The following is a 15,408-nucleotide window of genomic DNA, read 5'->3' as shown; positions in this document are numbered from 1 at the left end:
CAACATGATGTCTTCAGGGTTCATTAGGGCTGTAACATGTATCAGAATTTCATTCCTTTTTAGGGCTAAGTAATATTCCCTTGTACTTTTATACATTTGGTTTATCCATTTATCTACTGATGGACATTTGGATTAATTGTACCTTTTACCTATTGTGTATAATGATGATGTGAGCATTGGTGTACAAATATCTGTCCAAGTTCCTTCTTTCAATTCTTTTGGGTGTATACCTAGAAGTGAGTGAGATTGCTGGGACATATGATCATATTTATCACTTCCAGTGCTCTTCATGCTATTATATACATCCAAATTTCTATCTGGTATCACTCTTCAGCCTAAAGAACTTGTTTAAAATTCCTTTCTAATGATGGCTGCTTGCTGGTGATAAATTCTTTCAGTTTTTGTATGTCTGAAAACTTTTATTTCACCTTTTTTTTTAAAAAAAAAAAAGTCTGATCTTATTTATTTGCTACTCTTAGAAAAGTCTCATTTTTTGGCTGGTTTCAGACTTAGAGGTAGAAGTTTTCAGAGAGGCCAGTCTCTATCCCTTGGCAATCTGTTCCTGGAATTTTTCTCTGGCCTTTCATTCTCTTGGCCAAAATTTTAGTATATTCTGTAGCCTCTTCCTTATTTTTCTTAGTCCATTGTTTCTTCAGAGCAATACACTGATGTCTGTGTTGCAAGACATGTTAACAGGTGCTGAATCTTGCGTGCTTACCTTCTTCGTTCAGAGACTTTCTTATACTAGTGGACATAATCTTTAGAAAGATTGAAAAGTTTGCAGATTCTGCTAGCTCTTTCGTGCCCCAAGTTACAAGGCACAGTTATATTAGTCATTCCAGGAATATCCTTCAGTTGGTCATCCATTTATTTATTTATTTATTATTTAATTTTATTGTATTTTATTTTTTACAATAACCAAGTTGAGAACCTCAGATTAGCATCTACGATAAAACCCTGAACAGATTCGTGCTTTCTTTCTCAATTTCTCCTTGGTCTATAATAGCAATGCCCTTTACTCAGTAACAGGCAGACACAGCCATGGGTCAAGACACCCTGCTTCTTTTTTAAAAAAAAGATTTATTTATTTATTTATTTAATTTCTCTCCCCTACCTCCCCCCACTCCAGTTGTTCTCTGTGTCTATTTGCTGCGTCTTCTTTGTCCGCTTCTGTTGTTGTCAGTGGCACTGGAATCTGTGTTTCTTTTTGTTGCATCATCTTGTTGTGTCAGCTCTCCATGTGTGCAGCACCATTCCTGGGCAGGCTGCACTTTCTTTCGTGCTGGGCGGCTCTCCTTATGGGGCGCACTCCTTGCGCGTGGGGCTCCCCTACGCGGGGGAAACCCCTGTGTGGCAGGGCACTCCTTGCGTGCATCAGCACTGCGCATGGGCCAGCTCCACATGGGTCTAGGAGGCCTGGGGTTTGAACCGTGGACCTCCCATGTGGTAGATGGACGCTCTAACCACTGGGCCAAGTCCGCTGCCAAGACACCCTGCTTCATGGGGAAACCTTGTTTGTTGTTTCCAGCTCTGATTCAGGCAACATAACCCTTCCACTCCTCATCTAGGTTCTCAGCCATAACATCTGTGACCATATACTTCTCATGAGAGGTATGAAGTTTGTGTTCATCGTACTTCAATGAGCTTCTAGCAGCCGGTGGTTGTGAAGGAGATGTTCAGCTTCATCCTGAAGCAGCTGAGTGCCTTCAAGGTGCCATGAAAAAGAGTTCACCTTTGTTTTTGAAAGTTATTTTCACTGGTTGAAGAATTCTAGGTTAACATTTTTTTCTTTGAGATTTTATAGATATCTCACTACTGTTTCCTGGCTTCTCTTGAAGTCTGCAGTCATTCTTATCTTTATTCTTCTTATATAATGTTAGTCTTTTTTCTCAGCTTCTTCAAAGATTTTATCACTGGTTTTCAATACTTTGATTACGTTGTATTTTGGTATAGTTTTCTTCGTGTTTCTTTTGCCTGAGGATTTGTTGAGCTTCTTGAATATGAATTTATAGTTTCAGGAAATTGGGGAATTTTTCCAGCATTATTTCTTGAAATAATTTTCCTCTTCTCTCTTTCCCACCCCCTCACCACCTCTCTGAGATTCCAGTTATACTTACGTTAGTCCACTTGATGTCCCACAGCTCATTGTTGCACTGCTCTTTTCTGTTCAGTCATTTTCTCTTTGTGTTTCATTTTGGAGCATTTGCACTTCTATGTATTCCCATGTATTAATCTTTTCTTCTGTAATATCTTATCTACTATTAATCCCATTACTGTATTTTTCATTTCTGAAAGCTCAATTTGGTCTTGTTTATGTCTTCTATTTCTCTATCCTTGTTTTTCTCTACTTTCTTGAACATATGGAACATATTTATAATAGCTGTTTTAACACCTTTGTCTACTAAGTCTCTCATTTATGTCATTTTCAGATCTCTTTCTGTTGACTGATTTTTTTCTAACTATTGGTCGTATTGTTTTGCTTCTTTGCATGTCAGGAAATTTTGATTGGATGCCAGACATTGTGAATTTCGTGTTGTATTTGTGCGTGTGTGTTTTGTATCCCTTGAAAATTTTTTGAGTGTTAGAATAAAGATCTTAAAGTGATGATAACTAAAGTATTAGCTGAATTTTTAACTCTTTATCTTAGAAATATTTTATTAAGTTTATATCACTCTGGAGACCTAGTTATCCCAAAACACCATACATTTTCTACCTATGAATTTTGCTGCATACAGAATGTACCCTTTCCTCAGGAAATTGCTGTTTCATTTCTTTGTGTGCACTCTTTATTTAGAATATATAACAGCTCTGCAAAGAAACAGTTTATAAAAATGGGAACTTCTACACAGAAAATGTCCCCATTTTTGTGCCAACTCTGAATAGCAAGGGGGAAAATCTTATTCTATGGAGTATGTGTGAAAAGGTGTAAAGATTTTTTTGGAAGTTTTATTCATATTGTAGAACAACAAATACCATTTTTTTACAGTATTTTTTTATAAAGCTAATTATTTTGTGCCTTAAATTTGGTATATGTGTATTAGTGAAACATTGTGAAAGTGAACTTCTACCTCTGTATCTAACTGTATACTATGTAAAGTATACTTGTAAATTACCATGAACTATTATGATGTGATTGCTTTTTTTTTTTGACTGTCGTGTTTAAATAATGACCAATATTTGAGCCTATTAAAGTAAGCCAAAATTGGGAAGTTTTCTAAGGACTGATTAAATTTAAAGAACTAACTTGCAAACAGAAACAAACAAACAAAAAAATGGGTGACTGATTCTCTAGGAAACAGTTGATCATTCAGAGCTTCCATTTAACCTTTGTTAGGTGAGCTCATAACAGCCTTTAGTCAGTACTCATTTGGCCCCACTGCTAAGCATTGTACTTTGAGCATTGTACTTTGCCTATATGTTAGGTCTCTCCATTCTGGCTGGTGGGAAATGAACTACTCCTGGTCCTGTGTGAGTTCCAGTTGTTGTTCTCTCTTATCCACAATTTGGGTAGTTTCCTCACATATTGTTCTAATTATGCTTAGCTAATGGCTTAAGGAGAACTCTCTGCAGATTTCCAGAACTATTTTTACCTGTGGTTTTCTTCTTTTTGATATCCCGCTCCATGAATTCTAGCTGTATTGACCTCTCTGAACTCTTTATTTCCTCAGCTCATACTGACCACTGGGTTCTGCCTGAATTTCTCTCCTCTGTGCCATAACCTGGAAATTCTCTCCAGTTACTAGGCTGAGCAGTCATATACTTTCAACTCTTTTATTTTCCTTCTCTCTAGGATCACTGTCATGTACTGTCATTGTCTAGTGTCTGAAAATCATTTCTATCTATATTTTGTCCAGATTTTTAGTTGTTTAAGGTGAGCAAGCAAATCTGGTCCCTTTTACTCCCTCATGGCCAGAATTTGGGTAACTTTTTAAAAAATAAGGAAAAATTGAAGAAAGAGTGCGGATTTAAAAAGTCTTGTTATTTCAGAAATTCTGATCTTGTGGATTTAAGGGTGGAAATACAGAAGTAAGTAAAACACTTTTCTTCCCTGAACTTTGCATTAAGTCTACTTTAGCTCATTAGCCTTTCCTTTGTATTTATCCTCCCACAGGATTAGACACAGTAGTTAAGGTTAAGGTGATAGTGACCCCCAACTCCTACATTGGCCATGGTGATTTCCTCTGATGTTATGATCTAATAATGGTTTAAATCCTCAATCCAGGAGATAGATGAGGTCATGAAGTATGGTATTAAATCACTGACACTTTAGTTTTCTGATTCTATATTCAAACTTTATCCATTAACTCTTCTGTACCATGTGACTGCACTTGAACTCCCTGTATGTAAAGTAACAGTTTATCATCATCTATCAAACTAGTCTGAAATATCAGAGATTTTTAAAAGTTAGACCCTACTGAATACTAGAAGAAATGCCTCTTCTAATTTCAAACCTTCTGACCTAGAAAAATGAAAATCGCTTGCCCCTTTTAGTCAACCCAGAATGCATTTGATGAAATCCCTTTTCTATACTTTTCTGAAGATACCCTCTGTTTTCTCAGCAAATTTCAAGAAGCTCTGATTATTAGCACATCTGATGGTAAGTATAGCTTTAGTAGATTTCATAATTAGGCCAGTGTGTACAGTAATTCTTCTGATGAAAGGACTACTGATGAAATGAAGTGCTAATAAAATTGTTAAGGACGTTTTCATTTCAGTAGGCTCAATTAAAGCTAGAAATTTTTTTTGAAATTTGTTTTCATCAAATGTGTCTCCATATATTCAATTGCAAAATACCTGTAAGCAATACAATGTCTTTTCCTTATGGTACTTGACTTGTGACATTGCTTCAATATTTAATAATCATCATGCCATAATATTACTGTCATACCTCTAAAGCTTTTTTAAGAGTAAGAGAAAACCTTACTTCATGAACTCTTTTGACTGGAAGTGGAGTCTCTTTTCTTTCTCTCTCTCTCTCTCCCTGTATTAGTCAGCCAAAGGGGTGCTGATGCAAAATACCAGAAATTGGTTGGCTTTTGTAAAGGGTATTTATTTGGGGTAGGAGTTTACAGATTCCAGGCCATAAAGCATAAGTTACTTCCCTCACCAAAGTCTATTTCCATATGTTGGATCAAGATGGCTGCCAATGTCTGTGAAGGTTCAGGCTTCCTGGGTTCCTCTGGCCTCAGCTCCTCTGTTTTCTCCACAAGGTCAGCTGTAGACTATGAGGCTCTCTAGGCTTTGCCTCTCTCCTCAAGGTCAGCTGTAGACTCTCAGGTGAATGGCTCTGTCTGTCTCCCTGGGTTTTCTGCCTTGTCTAAGGAGCTGTCTCTATTCCTGTGTTCTTCTCCTGGCTCAGGTTCTCTCTTCCCCAGGCTTGCTTCTCTTTCCTCTGCATACTGACTTTCTGGGTCTCCAGTTTAAGACTTCAGCATCAAACTCCAACATCAATACTCCAACATCAGAAACCTCCAACTCTGTCCTTTGCCACGCCTTTTATCTGTGAGTCCCCACCCACCAATGGGTGGGGAATCAAGGCCCTAATGATGTGGCCCAATCAAAGCCCTAATCATAACTCAATCATGCCCAAGTACAGACCAGATTACAAACATAATCCAATATCTATTTTTGGAATTCATAACCACGTCAAACTGCTACACTCCCTTTTCTGCCCATCCTGCCCTTTCCTCCTCCTATCTCCTCCTACTCTCTCTCTCTTTTCTTTGCTATTGGGGAAAACTTTTTTGCATCCTTTTTAGTACAAACCCAGAGGCAAGGATATAAAGGAGAAAAGTGATCCACTTTAAACCTTGTAACTGGAAAAAGCTTAAGGGATTCCTTTGCTTTTGAATAGATAATGAAAGACGGAAGAGGTTCTAAAAGGAATGCTGAGGGAATGTTTGCTCAGTTTTCATTTTGCATCAGGCCCCCTGAATCTTCAACTACCTCAGAAGAAATGCTCGCAAATGAAGCAATGCCTGTGTGAGGAAGAGAAATGCTTCAAGATGCTGAGATGCCTGACAAATAGAGCATCGTTTTATGTCCCTGGTAATGCAATGAATGTGAAAATTCTTACATAAGACTAAAAAGACCTTTCTGCATTTGTGTGTGTGTGTGTGTGTGTGTGCAGGAGTATAACTACATTTATATAAACAAAGAAAAAAATGCCCACAACCCCCACACATAAATCTAAACTTTGACTTTTTCCTCTTCTCTTTCAATATTTGTCCATCTGCATAAATGATTTTGAAGTTAAATCATAAATACAATTTGGTATTGAGGTTTTTAAAATCTGCTTCACAATATACACATTTTGTATGTTTTCAACAAATTGTTTCTGGATTACCGTAAACCCCCTTTAGTTTTGCCTCTATGTGTGCCATAAAGGTATGGTTTCTAGAGGACAGAATCAATTTTTTTTTCTTTTCCTTTTTTTTTTTTTTGAAATGTAGATTTTAATCCCTTTTAACATCTTATGCCTCAGCTGACTTCCCTTATGTTCCTTCTTTCCACAGATATTCTCCAAAGTTTGTTTTAGCTAAGAAGATCTAGGAGAGCTGGAAATTTCTCAGGCACTATCTCTGTACATCAAACTTACCTTTTTGTTTGCTAGCCTGTGCTCTGGGTCATAGCAGGGGCTGTGAATGATTCTGAGTGGGTTTGGAAGGCGGTGCTTTGGCTCATCAATGCTGCATGGTCTTTTCACTACATGGTACCCCTTCTACTGTGGTTGTCCTTTGTTATTTGTGTATGTTTTGCTATTTTAATAACCTCAGTCTCTGAAGCATACATACACACATCAATACAAAATAGAGTCTTTCCTTGTTACGTTTGATTGATGTTTCTTCTCTATTATTGAATTTATGTTTTTCTTATTCCTAGTAGAATGGTATAGATATTCCTATATTATATAAGCACATGTGTACATCAACGAATCTAGCCTCTGAAAATGTGTATTTATAGTCCTAGATTAAGAAAAATAAATGAAAGACAATCCTAAAAAGCTTAGTCAGCTTTCATGGGGCTAGTCTTTAACACACCTACTTTTGCCTACCCATCACCTCTCTCCTCCTCGCTTTTACCCATCCTTCCATGCTAGATTACACTGTCTGTCCTAACAGCCACTGCCTTGGCAATATCCTGAACTTTCTTGTCCTTCCATAATGCAAACCCAGCAAAATTTGAATCCCAACTATCTGCTTTCTCTGTGCCTGTCTTAAGTTGAGCTGAGTTCATCTAGAAAAAAAATAAAAAGCCATTGAACTGATAATGACTGAACAAATAAATCAGAGAAAAGTACTGTTTGCCAGTATATGAACAAGTGAAAAGCTGTGGTATCCCAGAATTTAGAAGACTAGAAGTCAGAGAAAAAGATCACTGTGGACTGAGATCATCAGAGAAGGGATGAGATTTAATTTCTTTTCAGTTTCCTGCCTTTACTTCTGGTAACTGTCATCAAGAAGCATTTTATAAAGAGCCAAACCCAAGCATTTAACAACAAAACTAAAATTGTTTAAATCATACATAACAGAGATAAACACTAAACAGATTGTCTTAGTTTGTCACAGTAAAATACCAGAAATAGGTTGACTTTTATAATGGGAATTTTATTTGGGGTAAAAGCTTACAGTTCGGAGGCCATGGACTATCCAATCAAGTCATCAGCAGAGATGCTGTCTCACCAGAGTCAGCTACTGGTGACCCTGGCATCCAGCCACGTGGAGAACAGACATATGGCAGGTCTCACCTCCTCAGCTGCTTTTTGGGCCAGCCACTCAGGAAACCTCTTTCCATGCCTCTGTGCTCTGTTGGTTCCAGATTCCAGGACCCCTCTCAGCCTCTTGGATTTCTCTGCCTTTTCACAGGTATAGGCAAACGTGGAGTCCTCTCTCTCACATGACTGGGTCAAAATGGCAGCACTCCCTTTTCCTGTGTGTCCCTTTCTCTGTGTCTTAGTTTATATGAGGCCCAGCAAGAGGATGGAAACCCAACCTGTGCCACACTTCACTGACATGGTCCAATCAAAAGGGCCCCACACCCACAGGAATGGATTAGTTCAAAAACAATTTTTTATTTTTTATTTTTCTGGATTTGCCAAATTCAAACTGTCACACAAGTAATTTGAGTTTCCCACTACAGAAACAAAGACTTATACGACAGAAGGTTACATAGATACTGTGGGAAACTGAAAGATAAAGTGGGGCAGGTTGATGAAGATCTTAACATGCCAGATAGAGGGTTGTAAAACATATTGGAAATATTTTCTTATAGTCTCCCGTCATCTACAAGTGATTTACTACAACTTTCAAGAGATACTCCAAATCTTGGAATGAACCTCCCTGAAGCCAATCCTTTTTTAGTTTGGATATTTACTTTTACTTATGATATAACAATTTTCTACTTCTCTTTTGTTCTGATTGATTTTCTTTAATACCTTTCTCAAATTATGAAATTAATAGGTGTTCATTGGGGAAAAATCAGAATATGGGGAAGTTTTAAAGAAGAAAATAAAATCACCTATTTTTCTTTACTCAGAAATAACCATTGTTAGCATTTTATTGCCTATCTTTCTATACTTGTATATGTTTATGTGCTATACAGATTAGTTCTTAAATTTCTTTGCTTTGTAATATACCATAGATGTTCTTCCATATCAAGAAATCTAGGTCTATGTTATGGTATTTTATGGCTAGATAGTACTACATTGTATGACTATGTCTTAATTTTCTTAATTTACTTAACTACTTCTCTGATGATGGGTATTTCGGTTCACTCCATTTCTTTATATATTTGTTTGATGACATATTGCCAGAGTCCCTTACTGAAAGTTTATACTGTTTTTTACTATCAACCTTATAAGAAAAATATCCATTTCCCCATACCCTTGAGAAATCCGGGAATTATCACATATTTTCCCAATTAATTTTTTTTTTTACTTTATTTGTAAAATAAATTTTGTTTATTTTAAATTTTCTTTTAGTTATACCTACCATTCTTTTCTGTCATGTTTTCTGGCTTTGTTTTCTTGCTTATACAAGCCTACTTACTTCAGTATTGTAAGTTCTTCTTTTACTTGTCTAGTGAGTTTAAAAAGTATTTATGCTTTTAATCTACATGGTCTATATTTAGGTATAACTCATAAAGTAGTCGTCTATCTTAATTTCTCCCAAATGTTTAGTTGGTTGTCACAACAATTACTAAATCATCCATTCTTTCTTTGCTGGTTTTAAAGTCCAAATTTATACTACACTAAATGTCAATGTGTTTTATGTCTGTTCACGGATTCTGGAACTTGGCCCCATGATCATTTTTGTATATTCCTGTTCTGGAATTATTTAATTTTGTGGTTATATTCCATTTACCATCTGGTAGGGCAAACCCTTCTTCACTGATTTTCTCTTTCAGAATATTTTCACATTATTGTCAGCCACTTATTTTACCAGAATAATCTTAGAATTATCCAGGTCTAGAAATAAAAATTTTACTGTCTTGATTAGACTTCAGTTAAACTAGCGATTAATTTGGGAAATATTTCTTCATGCAAGTTCTGTACTTTTTTGTTGTTGTTAAGTTTATTTTCAGGAATTTAAGTTAATGTTGCTTTCATAAATTATATCTTTTTTCCATTATATTTTCTAACTAATTAATGTGGTCAAGTTGTTATCTTATAACTGGACAACTTACTAAAACTCATAATTTCTAAATAATCCTAGTAAATGTTCAAGGTAGACAGTAAGAGCTGATAATTTTCATCTTTATTTCCAATTTCTTTATTGTCCATTTTCTTGTCTTACTGCATTTTAGCTAAAATGTACAACACAATATTAAAAGTATTCACAGATCTTTTATCTTATTTCTGTTTTTGCCCTCTGTTGATTCACCATTAAGGATGATATTTTCCACTCCCTTTTTTAGGAGGTACTTGATATTGAACCTGGGACCTCGTATACTGGAAGCAGGAGCTCAGCCCCTGAGCAATACCTGCTCCCCTTTCCATTCCCTTTTGATAAATGTTTTATATAAAAGTAAAGAAATACCTTTCTCTTTTAAGATAACTGAATGGTTATCATGATGAATTTTTATTGCTGGCGATTGTTCATCTATCATAATGATTTATATTTTTTCTTCTTAGGATTCCTAATATTGCATCATCCTTGCATTTTTAAATAAAACCTTTTCTGACCATTCTATTCTATTCTTTTATTAGATTGCTGGATTTGACTTCTTAATTTATTTCCAATTTTACATTTATATTCATAAATGAGATTGGCTAACAGTTTTATTGTAGGTGCTTTTTTTTTCAACTTTGGGGTCAATATTATGCTGCATTCTTTTAGTAAACTTAAATTGAATTTATATTATGTGCAGGGATTGCTGTTAAGCATTGGGGATTAAGTAGTGAACAAAATGATAAAATCTCTGCCCTCTTGGAGCTTGTAGTCAATTGATGATAGAATTAAGAACGCAGGAAATTAAAATACAATGCAGTATATGCTACAATAGGGTGTTAGAAAAAAAAGGAAAAGCCTCTGTCACAGACTTTGGAACATGAGAAGATGCTTTCTAGAGGAAGTAATATTTAAACTATTTAAATCGAAATTGTCCATTCAGAAGTTAGTGGGGAGGGGAGAGGAAACTGTTCTAGGGAAATAGAAAAACTTGGGAGAAGACGTCAAGTGAGGGAGAACAAGGTGCTTCTGCGAAAATGAAAATTTTCTGCAGCACTGGAGCAAAAGTGGGAGGAGGAGAGAGTGGAGAATACAGGGCCTTTTAAAACATGTTCAGAAATTTGGACTTCTGTCCCAAGTGTAATGAGGAGCCATTTAAGGGGATTAAGTGGAGAAGTGATGTCAGATTTCTTTACATTTTTTTTAAGGATTTATTTTTTATTTATTTCTCTCCCCTTACCCCACCCCCAGTTGTCTGCTCTCTGTCCATTCGCTGTGTGTTCTTCTGTGACCACTTCTATCCATATCAGCAGCACCAGGAATCTGTGTTTCTCTTTGTTGCGTCATCTTGTTGTGTCAGCTCTCCATGTGTGCGGCACCATTCCTGGGCAGGCTATGCTTTCTTTCGCCCTGGGCAGCTCTCCTTACGGGGCGCACTCCTCGCGCCCTATGCAGGGGACACCCCTGTGTGAGCTGGCACTCCTAGTGCGCATCAGCACTGTGCATGGGCCAGCTCCACACGGGTCAAGGAGGCCCGGGGTTTGAACCCTGGACCTCCCATGTAGTAGGCGACGCCCTATCTATTGGGCCAAGTCCGCTTCCCATGATTTCTTTATTAGAGAACTCTCACTCATTGGATTGGAAGGGTGGCAAGTTTGGAGCTAAAGAGACCAGTTAGAAAGTTGTGTTAATCTTGTAGAGAGATAACAGTGGTAAGAACAAGGGTAACTGAATTCAGGAGAATTAGGAAACTCTTCAGTTCTTAGAAAGTTTAATAGATTTTTTACTGTAAAACTACCTGATCCAGGGGCTCTAATTGGGGTATTTATACATAAATTTAACATTTATTTCCTACTCATTTTTTACCTCTTTCTGAATAAATTTTGGTAATGTGTATTTTTACTGAAGAATAATCCATTTTGTTGTAATTTGAATGTTTAAGTATAAAGTTTACATATACTTCTGTTATCATTTTAATCTTACCCATAGCTGTGCTAAATCCTATTTCTCATTCCAAATGCTTCATATACATATTTTCTTTCTTTTTTTTTTTTGTTATACATACCAGAAATCTCCTTATAACAGGAACACTTCTAAAGAAGGATGATAAGTAGACGTGTTCATGCTGATAAAGCTTCTGAGATTGGATTACACATATTTAAAACAGTTGCATACTTTAGAACTTCAGTCTTTAATAAGCTGTTGTGCTTTGTGAATTCTTAAGAGGAAGATTTACTATGCAGAGTTTTTCAAATATATTTTGTACAAAATCTTTTTCTTCCCATAGAGCATATTAATATCTCCTGGAACTATTGTTTGGTGGAACACAATTTGGTGATTTCAGAGAACCAGCTCTTAGTTTTATTTATTAATTTTATTTGCTTTCTAGTAATTTCTGTCTTTATTTTTATTAATTAACCTCTCCTTGTTTCTTTTCTTTTATTCTTTATCTAATTTTCTGGAGTTAAATGCTTAATTTATTTATTAGCAGCTTTCAAGTTTATTTGAAAGAACATTTTATAGCTATTTTCTTCTCTGTGTAGCTTTGACTGCATCCGTATCCATTGTTTCATTATGTGCCCTTTCTTGCTAATGTCTGAATAATTTCTCATGTTAGTTTTGATTTCTGTTTTGACCCAGCAATTATTCAAAAGAGTGATTTTTAATATCCAGGCGATTCATGAGACTTTGCTCTGTGATTTAAATTTGCAAGTGATTAGATATAAATATATTTATTTTTTAATTATTCTTTTGTTATAAGTGTGAACAGAGAAGATTTCATCTAATACTAATATTAGATACTATTCTTTCTTACTTTTCCTTTTTGTATTTTTTCCAGTCCTTTATTTTTATAATTTTCTTGCAAAATTTATTTAATGAATTTCTTGTCACTATGATTTGAGAAGATTTTTAACCTCCACTGAGAATTTTACTCTTTAATAGAGAAATTTAACCCATTCACAATTTTTGACAATGTTCTTTTTTAAAACAGCTTTATTGAAATATAATTAACACACTATACAATTCACCTACTTAAAGTATACAACAGCTTTTAATTATAGTCACATAATTGCAAAACCATCAGCACAATAAATTTTAGAATATATTTTAATCACCTCCAAAATAAACCCTTATTAGCTATCACTTCCCACTTTTCCCCACCTTTTCCAGCTCTAGACATCCACTAATTCACTGTCTGTCGATTATTCTGGAAATTTCATATAAATGGTATTATACAATATGTGGTCTTTTGTGGCTGATTGGCTTCTTTCGTGTGGCATAATGTTTTCAAGTTTCATCGTGTTGTAGCATACAACAGTACTTCATCCTTTTTTATTGCCAAGCAATATGATGGACCACCTTTTGGTTATCAATTCATTTGTTGATAGACATTTGGGTTTTTCCACTTTTTGACTTTTATAAATGATGCTGCTATGAACGTTCATGTACAAATGTTTATGCGGATATATCTTTTCCTTTCTCTTTGGTATTTGCCAAGGAAAAGAATTGCTGGGTCATGTGGTAACTAGATGTTTAACCTTTTGTGGAACTGCCAGACCATTTTCTAATGCTGCACCATTTTACATTTCTACCATCAATGTGTGAGGGTTCCAAAATATGCACATCCTCACCAACACTTGTTATTGTCTATCCTTTTTATTATGGCCTTTTCAGTGGGTGTGAAAAGTATCTCACTGTAGGGTTGATTCGCATTTCCCTGATGACTAATGATAATGAGTATCTTTTTTATATTTCTTATTCTTGCATCTTTTATGTTTTCTGTTTAATATGCTTTCATGTTGTTCCTTTTATTTTCTTTCATATTTTTTGCTGAATTGATCACATTCATCAGTCAAATACTCTATTTCAATTCTAGTAATGTTTATCCTTAGATTTTAAAAATGTACTTACATGTATATTTTCTGCCCATTTCAAAAAAGAAACAGTGAGACTCTTAGCAATCTTTTCCTTTTCTCCAGTACCATTGTTGCCAGACCCCATCTTGTCCCCCAGCCAATAGTACCAATTAATCTTGACTCTATATTTAATGTCATTATAGCACTGATTAGAGTTACACAGGAGATGAAGCCTATTGCTATTCTAACTGTAGTCTTTCAAGAAGAAAAATAAAAATTTCCAACTCCTCACTTCCCGTGTTCATGATCAGTCAATGTTTAAAATGGAAAAAGAATTGAATCCAGTTGGGATTTTACCTTATAATGTCCCTTTTATTTTTTTTTAATTTTTAAAAATTTTTAAAAGATTTATTTATTTATTTCTCTTCCCTTCCTCCCCACCCCGGTTGTCTGTTCTATGTCTATTTGCTGAGTCTTTTTTGTCCGCTTCTATTGTGTCAGTGGCACGGGAATCTGTGTTTCTTTTGGTTGCATCATCTTGTGTCAGCTCTCCGTGTGGGCAGTGCCATTTTGAGGCAGGCTGCACTTTCTTTTGCGCTGGGCAGTTCTCCTTATGCAGCGCACTCCTTGCACGTGGGGCTCCCCTATGTGGGGGACACCCCTGCGTTGCACGGCACTCCTTGTGCACATCAGCACTGTGCATGGGCCAGCTCCACACGGGTCAAGGAGGCCTGGGGTTTGAACCGCAGACCTCCCATGTGGTAGATGGACGCCTTAACCACTGGGCCAAGTCCACCGCCCATAATATCCCTTTTCAGTGTACTTTGTGTGTGTACATTTGGAAATAAAATTCCTGAAAAAATGGAAAGTTGAAGGGATAATATTTGGGGTGAGAGGGATAGAGTATTTTAGGAAGAAGGATATTGCATAAGTTCAGAGACAAAAAAGAAAATCAAAAGCTATGATTTCTATGTTCAAAGTATAACATAGCAAAATTGGATCGGTAGACCTGGTCAAGCATAAATACCTGGTTTTCAGAGTTAGTTCAAATTATGACTATACATGGGATGCTATCTCAAGCACATTGACCTTATTGGGATTGCATCCATTCTTGCAGTCGTGGTCATGTAAATCTCTTGACTTTGACTTCAACATAAATGTTTTCTTAGTTTAAATAACTTTTTAAAGAATTCTGCCTTATAATTGAAAGCTCAATCTCTCAACATTGATTGAAGAACTGAAAAATAATCAGCATATTACATAATAAGTTGTTTGATTAGTCAATAATATTTATCAAGCTTCATTTGTAAAGCATTGTACTACATAAACTATGGGGACTTATAGAGGAATCCTTCAGGATGCCCAAATCCTAATAAATGAATTGAAAAATATGGAAAAATCTAAGTTGCATTTGAAAGCAGAACTTAGTGATTAAATTTGTAAGCTCTGGAATCAGCCTTAATGAACTTGTGTCCCCATTTATTAGAGCCATGACATTGGATATGTCACTAAGCATTAGTTTTGCACATATATAAGATAAATAAAATACTGATAGTAATGCCTCAAGGATTAAGAAGATTAAATAGGATAAAATGTGTATACATGTCCAATTCAGTACCACAATATAGTTGGCATCGAGTAAGCAATTAATATTATTTATTTTAAAATCATGAAATATTATATATATCCAGAATGTACACATATCATAAATGTGCAATTTATCAAATAATGATAAAATAAACACCCCTGGAACCACCACTCTGGTGGCAAATAATGGAATATTGCCAGCACACAGAAAACATACTATTCACTGTGCTTCTTCCCCCACATAACCCTTTCCCATCCTATCTCCACTATCTTGACTTTTGTGATAATCATTTCCT

The 15,408-nt window shown here is 35.7% G+C and overlaps 1 protein-coding gene and 1 pseudogene across 3 annotated transcripts in view; one reads left to right on the top strand and one right to left on the bottom strand.

Annotated features, from left to right (window-relative positions):
- The window catches only part of CRACD (capping protein inhibiting regulator of actin dynamics), a 301,181-nt gene that overhangs the window by 93,075 nt on the left and 192,698 nt on the right, over positions 1–15,408 (top strand). The gene's annotated exons all lie outside the window — the stretch shown is intronic.
- On the bottom strand, positions 476–1,686 carry LOC131279797 (small ribosomal subunit protein eS6-like; annotated as a pseudogene).

This window comes from Dasypus novemcinctus, chromosome 1 (genome assembly GCF_030445035.2).
Source record: "Dasypus novemcinctus isolate mDasNov1 chromosome 1, mDasNov1.1.hap2, whole genome shotgun sequence".
NCBI lineage: Eukaryota > Metazoa > Chordata > Mammalia > Cingulata > Dasypodidae > Dasypus > Dasypus novemcinctus.
Note: the sequence above shows the minus strand (reverse complement) of the source record. Positions and strands in the feature narration are given on the sequence as shown.